Genomic DNA, 6,635 nt, shown 5'->3' on the forward strand with positions numbered 1-6,635 from the left:
GTAATTGGTTTATTCGCTGGTGGCCAACTTGATTGTTTATGGTCAAGGGTTTGTATATATATATGATGTAAGATCTCATTGTAGATAATCAGGATATAGGAAAGGAAAATGGATATGTAATGTGCGAATAATGTAATATCATTTAGGCAGAAGATTTGGTCAGTCATTGGAGATTGAATTGGGTTTATGTAAGAGGATTTAGTCCTCTTGTATTGAGCTTAACCGAAACTATACTCAAGCATAGGAGATGCTATCTTTGTAGTTCATTCATTCCTCTGGATTGTTGTTAGGATTTCTATGTAGTTAGTGAGACTCCTTTTGTGATGAGCAATGCACTCTAGGTTGTTGGCCTTCTTGCAAGTGTTGGCCCTTTAATTGTAATTCACATACATACTACAAAAGTATTATCTAATTGTGGGTATGGTTTTTCCCTTTACTGGGTTTTCCATGTATAAATCTTGGTGTCATGTGGATGGTATTTATTCTTTGATTATTGTTTATGCTTAATTGATTTATCTTCTATTCTGATATTTGGTTTAAGCATTCTGGTATTAATGTTTTGGGTTCCGATATTAAATTTTTATTTGCTTAATGTTCTAGTAATCTGTGACAACTGATTCACCCCCCCTCTGAAATGCCTTCCAGTTATTTGAACTGTCTAACAATATATATATATATATATATATATATAGAAAATGTACACATATATGTGTACATATACACACACATACACACACACATATGAGACATTAACTTTAATTAAATTAAATAAAATAAATACAAACTAACCAAAACACACTTTTTTTAATAGTTGTTCCACCCCAAATCCTTTAATAAAATAATAAAAAAGTAGCTTTCAAATCAATATCCAAATTTAAATTTGTAGATTTTTTATGCCCATCACCAAATTGCTCTCGAGCTCTAGATCCCCTTAAGACTATCTCTCTCTCTCTCTCTCTCTCTCTCTCTCTCTCTCTCTCTCTCTCTCTCTCTCTCTCTCTCTCTCTCTCTCTCTCTCTCTCTCCTTCTCTCTCTCTTTCTCTCTCTGTATGTGTGTCTCCCTTTAATAATAGACCTCTCTTTCTCTCTCTCCAAGTAAGACTTTCTCTTTCACTTTCTTTCTCCCCCCCTTAAGACTCTCTCTCTCTTTCTCTCTCTCTCTCTCTCTTGTGTAGTCATTGATTAGGAGAGACTTCAAAGAGATCTATCTAGGCCAGAAAAAAAGAGTAAACATAGTGGAAACTCAATGATATGATGGAGGCAATACAAAACTAAGTGAATTATATCATGAAAATTGTTTACAGTCAACCGGTAGAAATAGGGTTTCAAAAATTGGCTCATTGGCCTACTAAAACATTCTTAATCACATAACAGGTCACAACGGGGACCTCAATTCTTCATATCTATCTACTATGTTCTATCCCTTAGATTATCTCTACTTCCCCTACATTATAATGCTAAAGTACAATGATTTATACAATCCAAAGAGATTCAGTCAAAGAACAAGACCTAACGTGTAAAAATAAACAAGGTTGGCCTTTGCAAAAGAAATTTCTCCTGAAAATCCGAAGGATGAAGTTTAGATCAAAGGGAAGTTCGGTTACACACCAAGGAACCTCAGAATCAATGGTCAAGGCTCTGCAAGCTACGAAAGGGATCCAATAGATCATGGTAGATTGCAACCAGGCAAACTGTCTTGGAAACCGATAGCGATATTTTGCCGAAAAATGATCCAAATGCTCCACGATTTGGGAATAAGGTAGATGATCAAGTCCTCAAGAAAAATCCAACTCCTCAAGATCTAGTGAGATAATGGCAAAAAGTACAGAATGAAATGCAAAATAGAAAGGAAATATTTTTGGTTGATGCAAGATTGCCTTGAACCGGGGATACTCCTGCATCACTCTCTCTCTCTCTCTCCAAGTAAGAGTATCTTTAAACATCTCTCCTTTTTCCCTCCCCTCAACCTGGTGGGCTCTCTCTCTCTCTCTCTCTCTCTCTCAGTAAGAGTATCTTTAAACATCTCTCTTTTTTCCCTCCCCTCAACCTAGTGGGTTCTCTCTCTAAGATCTCTCTCTCTATCTCTCCAAGTAAGATTATCTGTAAACATCTCTCTTTTTTCACTCCCCTCAACTTGGTGGGCTCTCACTCTAAGATCTCTCTCTCTCTCTCTCTAGATCTTAATTTTGACTTAATTACACCTTTGGGATGATATAGGAATTGAATTTACCTCCAATATTTTGGGGTTAAGCATTATAATATCATAGAATTCTGATCCCAAAAATTTAGGAAAAAAGTCAAGGACCATGTGCATTCCCGCTACGGTTTGACCAACGTTCCACCAAATTTTTAGGGCTATTAGATATGATGATATTAGAGTGAATCCCAAAGTTATATCTGATTTCGAGGTGTTTTGATATGTGAAATTGGGCCTTAAAGGTCAGAATAAGACATAACTAGGGTTTATGATTAAATGATTTATTGGAGGAATAAAATAAAAAGGGGCACACTTAGGGGAAAGGCCCCAATTTTATAATGTATGCAGTGAAGAAATATGACTTTCGATTTAATTTAATTAATTAATTAAATGCTTAAAGGGAAATAATAGTGCAAGAGGAAAACACACTAAGGAGGGTGCTATCCTAAGTGTGAAATTACACTATCCTAGCAAGGGTGTACAATTTACGACACTACATTTAGCCCCCACTTTAGTGGTCATATGACACTATGTTCATATGCAAGCTAGAGTAAAGGAAAGTAAACATCATTTGAAAAAGGATAATCCATAAGTTGTCAGATGAATCCCCCATTGACATCTGCAATACACAGTTAGGATCTGCACCCTACAAAAACACATGTTACATAAAATCACAAAATCACCTAAATTCTTACTAAGGAAGGTGATGAAAATTCAAGGGCAGCTATATGCCCCCCATATTTTGTCTTGCTAGTTTTAGTGAGTTGAAACAAGGTATCATGCTTACCACATTGAATTGTGAAAGAAGATTGATGACAAATTCTCACAAGAAGATTTGATACAAGATCAAAAACTAATGAAGAATCATTTGGTAAGAAAGAGAACTAAATCTCAATTCTAACACAACAAAGAGTGTGAGGATTTGAGAGTTCTCTAACGCAAGACAAAATATTTAAATGGAGACAAATGCAAAGAGAAGGAAGAAGGGATAGAAAGAATAAATACACACTTTGGTGATTCATGAGAAGGGAGAATGAACCATGAACATCTCACCCCTAAAACTAGGTAATCCATGGAGAGAAGGAAATGGAAAAACTAGCCCCCAGAGTTTGTCTGGGTGATCCATATAAGGGAGGAGAGTGAGAACACCGTTAATTCCATTAAACCTCATGCAAGTGTGTGCAAGTAGAACAAGGATGCCTACCATTGACACCAAGAAGATATCCATCATGCAACAATGTCATAAATCCAAGCAAGGGAGGGAATACTCTTAAAGCAAGGATAAGATAGTTCAAAAGAGTTCTCTTCCTACATAAGTGTACAGGAGATCCTTAGAGGAGAAGAGATCTTTGTTTAGAAAAAATATACCTTCAAGAGGAGTTGTGTTAGATAAATATAACATCTTCTAGAATGAATGAATGCAAGAGTTTTGAAAAGAGCAGAGGATTGAGGTGACATCAAAGAGAGATTATTTATAACAACACTCTTCTAAAAGAAGGCCAGAGATCCTCATCAAGGATATGAATGTGCACAAAATAGAAGGGTTTATTATTAAAGATACTACTTAATGAAGAAAATAAATGGATGAATGATCAAAGACTTCCAACGCCAAGGAGGAGATCCCAATTAAGGATATGTACTTAAGATCCTCATTAGGGATTCTTGTTCCAATATGAGAGAAGGAATTCAAATATGAATATATAGGGAGCAGAGATGAGATAGAAATAGGCTATTATGTTTCTTGCAAAAGTATGATTGCACATGAAATTGTACCATCATGAATGTCAATGAGCCCCCAATAAGTGAGCTACCAATGTCACATAATGATGAGAAACATAATAGACATTAATGTCATTTAAAGGCATGATAGGTTGAATAAGGTATTTGAATATGACATGTTAAATTCTCTACTATAAGTGAGATTAAAAACATGTATAAAATGATGAATGTTAAAAAGTCTTTATAAAGAGAAAAGTTTGTAGCAGAAGAATAGGCCACTAAGTCATACTTATCTTGCACACAAGAAATCTTAGGAGAGGGATAAGTATAATGAATTAGATCATTATTCCTAGAAGAAGGGATTTTAGAATGTGTAGAAAATAAAGCCTCATAACCAGGATTAGAGATATCTTGAGGAGATTCATAAAGAGATTTATTCATCATCAAGATTTCCTTACGAGGGGGATGAGTGTTGAAAGAAGTAAAAGATGATTTAATTGAGGTGAGGTCATCATCACTAATAAATATAGCATTCATGTTGAGAGATGGTCTTTTAGATGCTTTGGTTGGATTAGAAGGATTATATTCAAGTCCAAATGAAGGTTCATGTGTATAATGTTCTAAAAGAACTTTAATTCCTTGTTCATTTTCACCACAACCATTGCTATCATATCCACTCTTAGCTAAAATGTGAAAACCAGGACCATAAAGGATACCAAATCATAAAGAGATGTTGATATCCCATAGGTCTAAGTAATTTATAAATTAGAGGAAGGATTTGAAGAATCATTTAAATTTGGAGAAGCCACAAAGTGGTTACCGTTAGGATAACTAGTAAAAAACTAAGAGTGGAGGGTAGGTGAATTAGTTGTTAACATATTACAACAATTAATCCACTATACAACCTTAAACCGAAGCACATACATTAAATACCAAAATAGCAGAAACATATATAAGTAGAAACAAGTACTGGTAAACAATGCAACTCAATAATAAAACAAATAATCAACACAATGCAACCATACCACATAACACCATGATTTTTATGTGGAAAACCTAGTAGAGGGAAAAACCATAGTAGGAAGCCTACCCATAGTCAGATGATACTTCTGCAAAAAGTATGTGATATAATGAGGAGTCTGCACATGTAGGAAGGCACATTTCCTAGAGCACACTGCTTATTACAAAAGAGTCTCACTAACTACAGAGAGGTTAAAACCACCTCAAGATATTTGGACAACAATCCAGTAGAATGAACTACTAGAGATAGCATCTATCATGCTTGATTACAGTCCCAATTAAGCTCAACACCGGAGGCCTTTGACCTCTTCCTTAAACCCAATTCGATCCTCAATGATCGACCAAAACCTCTGCCTAAATGATATTACAATATTCACACATTTCATTCAATGTCTTTATCTCAAAAGAGATCTTACATCAACTTATACCAACCCTAATGCCTAAACCAATTAGGCCGGTCACCTAAAATATATTACAATAAGATCATTACATATATCCATATTAAAATGATATGCCATGTCAGCTTTAGACCAAAACAACATTAACCAATGCATAAATCATCACAATAACGTGTAGAGAACACATTAACATGATATCGGTCCATAACCTAGATAGGCACCAGACCTATTATGGGTCTACCATGCCGAAGCGATGTCTCCAACTGGTTGAAACACGATCAGAGAACATCTTCAGCATCCTGAAATCTGCACCAACACCACTTATGCATCCTATCAAAGATTCTCAATAAGAGTTCTACCGGTAGAGCCTTAAACCAATGTCGGTAAGGGTTTACAAGAGTGTATGAGAGCATCCGATTACCAAGTCAATACCATTTGACCAAGACATGCTCCAGAAGCATGAAACACATATAACCAAACACATTCCATTGATCCAAACATGCTGGAAGTGTTCAAAAGATATTCCCTTCTATTGGTAACACTAGATCTTCTATCAGTAACCAAAACCTATCTATCTGTAACCTGCCATAATAGCTAGTGTTGACATCAATGACAAAACATCAATGCAACACATAATCAAATCCTCCAAAATGACAACAGTTACTTAGTTGTTTAGACAAAGTAGGTTTCTCTTTAGGTTCCTCCTTAGATTTATCCTTCTCAGTCTTATATCCTTTCCAAGATACTCTATATTATCCTACAAATGTAGGGTTAAAGTCTAGAGATCCCCAATCATCATCTAAGAGCACTCGTTCAGGAGAAAAGATATCCTTGGGAGGAGATTTCAATTGAGTAGAAGAATTATGAGTACTAGAAGGAACAAGATCATTGAAGGAAATGGATGTATTTGAAGAAGTAGGAGGATTAGGAGAAGAATGAGAGGTAGTTGAACAAGAAGATCTAGATTTTAATTGTTCTTAAAATTTGGTATCAGCTAACAAGGTGTATGTCATATTGTTATAAATGAATTTGACTTGCCTATGCAAAGTTGAGGGGAAAACTTGCATACTATGAACCCAAGGTCTCCCTAATAGAAGGTAATATGTCAAATTACTAGGAATAACATGAATAGGTGTAGATAAGATAATAGGACTTACCCTAATAGGCAAGGTTATGACACCTAGACATTGTTTAGCAATATTATCAAAGCCTTGGATAGTAAGAGAAGGTTTGATGAGAGAATGATCCACTTTAATCTTATCTAATAAGTCAACACCACAAACATTAAGGCTAGATCCATT

Source organism: Cryptomeria japonica, chromosome 4 (genome assembly GCF_030272615.1).
Source record: "Cryptomeria japonica chromosome 4, Sugi_1.0, whole genome shotgun sequence".
In the NCBI taxonomy this organism is placed as follows: domain Eukaryota; kingdom Viridiplantae; phylum Streptophyta; class Pinopsida; order Cupressales; family Cupressaceae; genus Cryptomeria; species Cryptomeria japonica.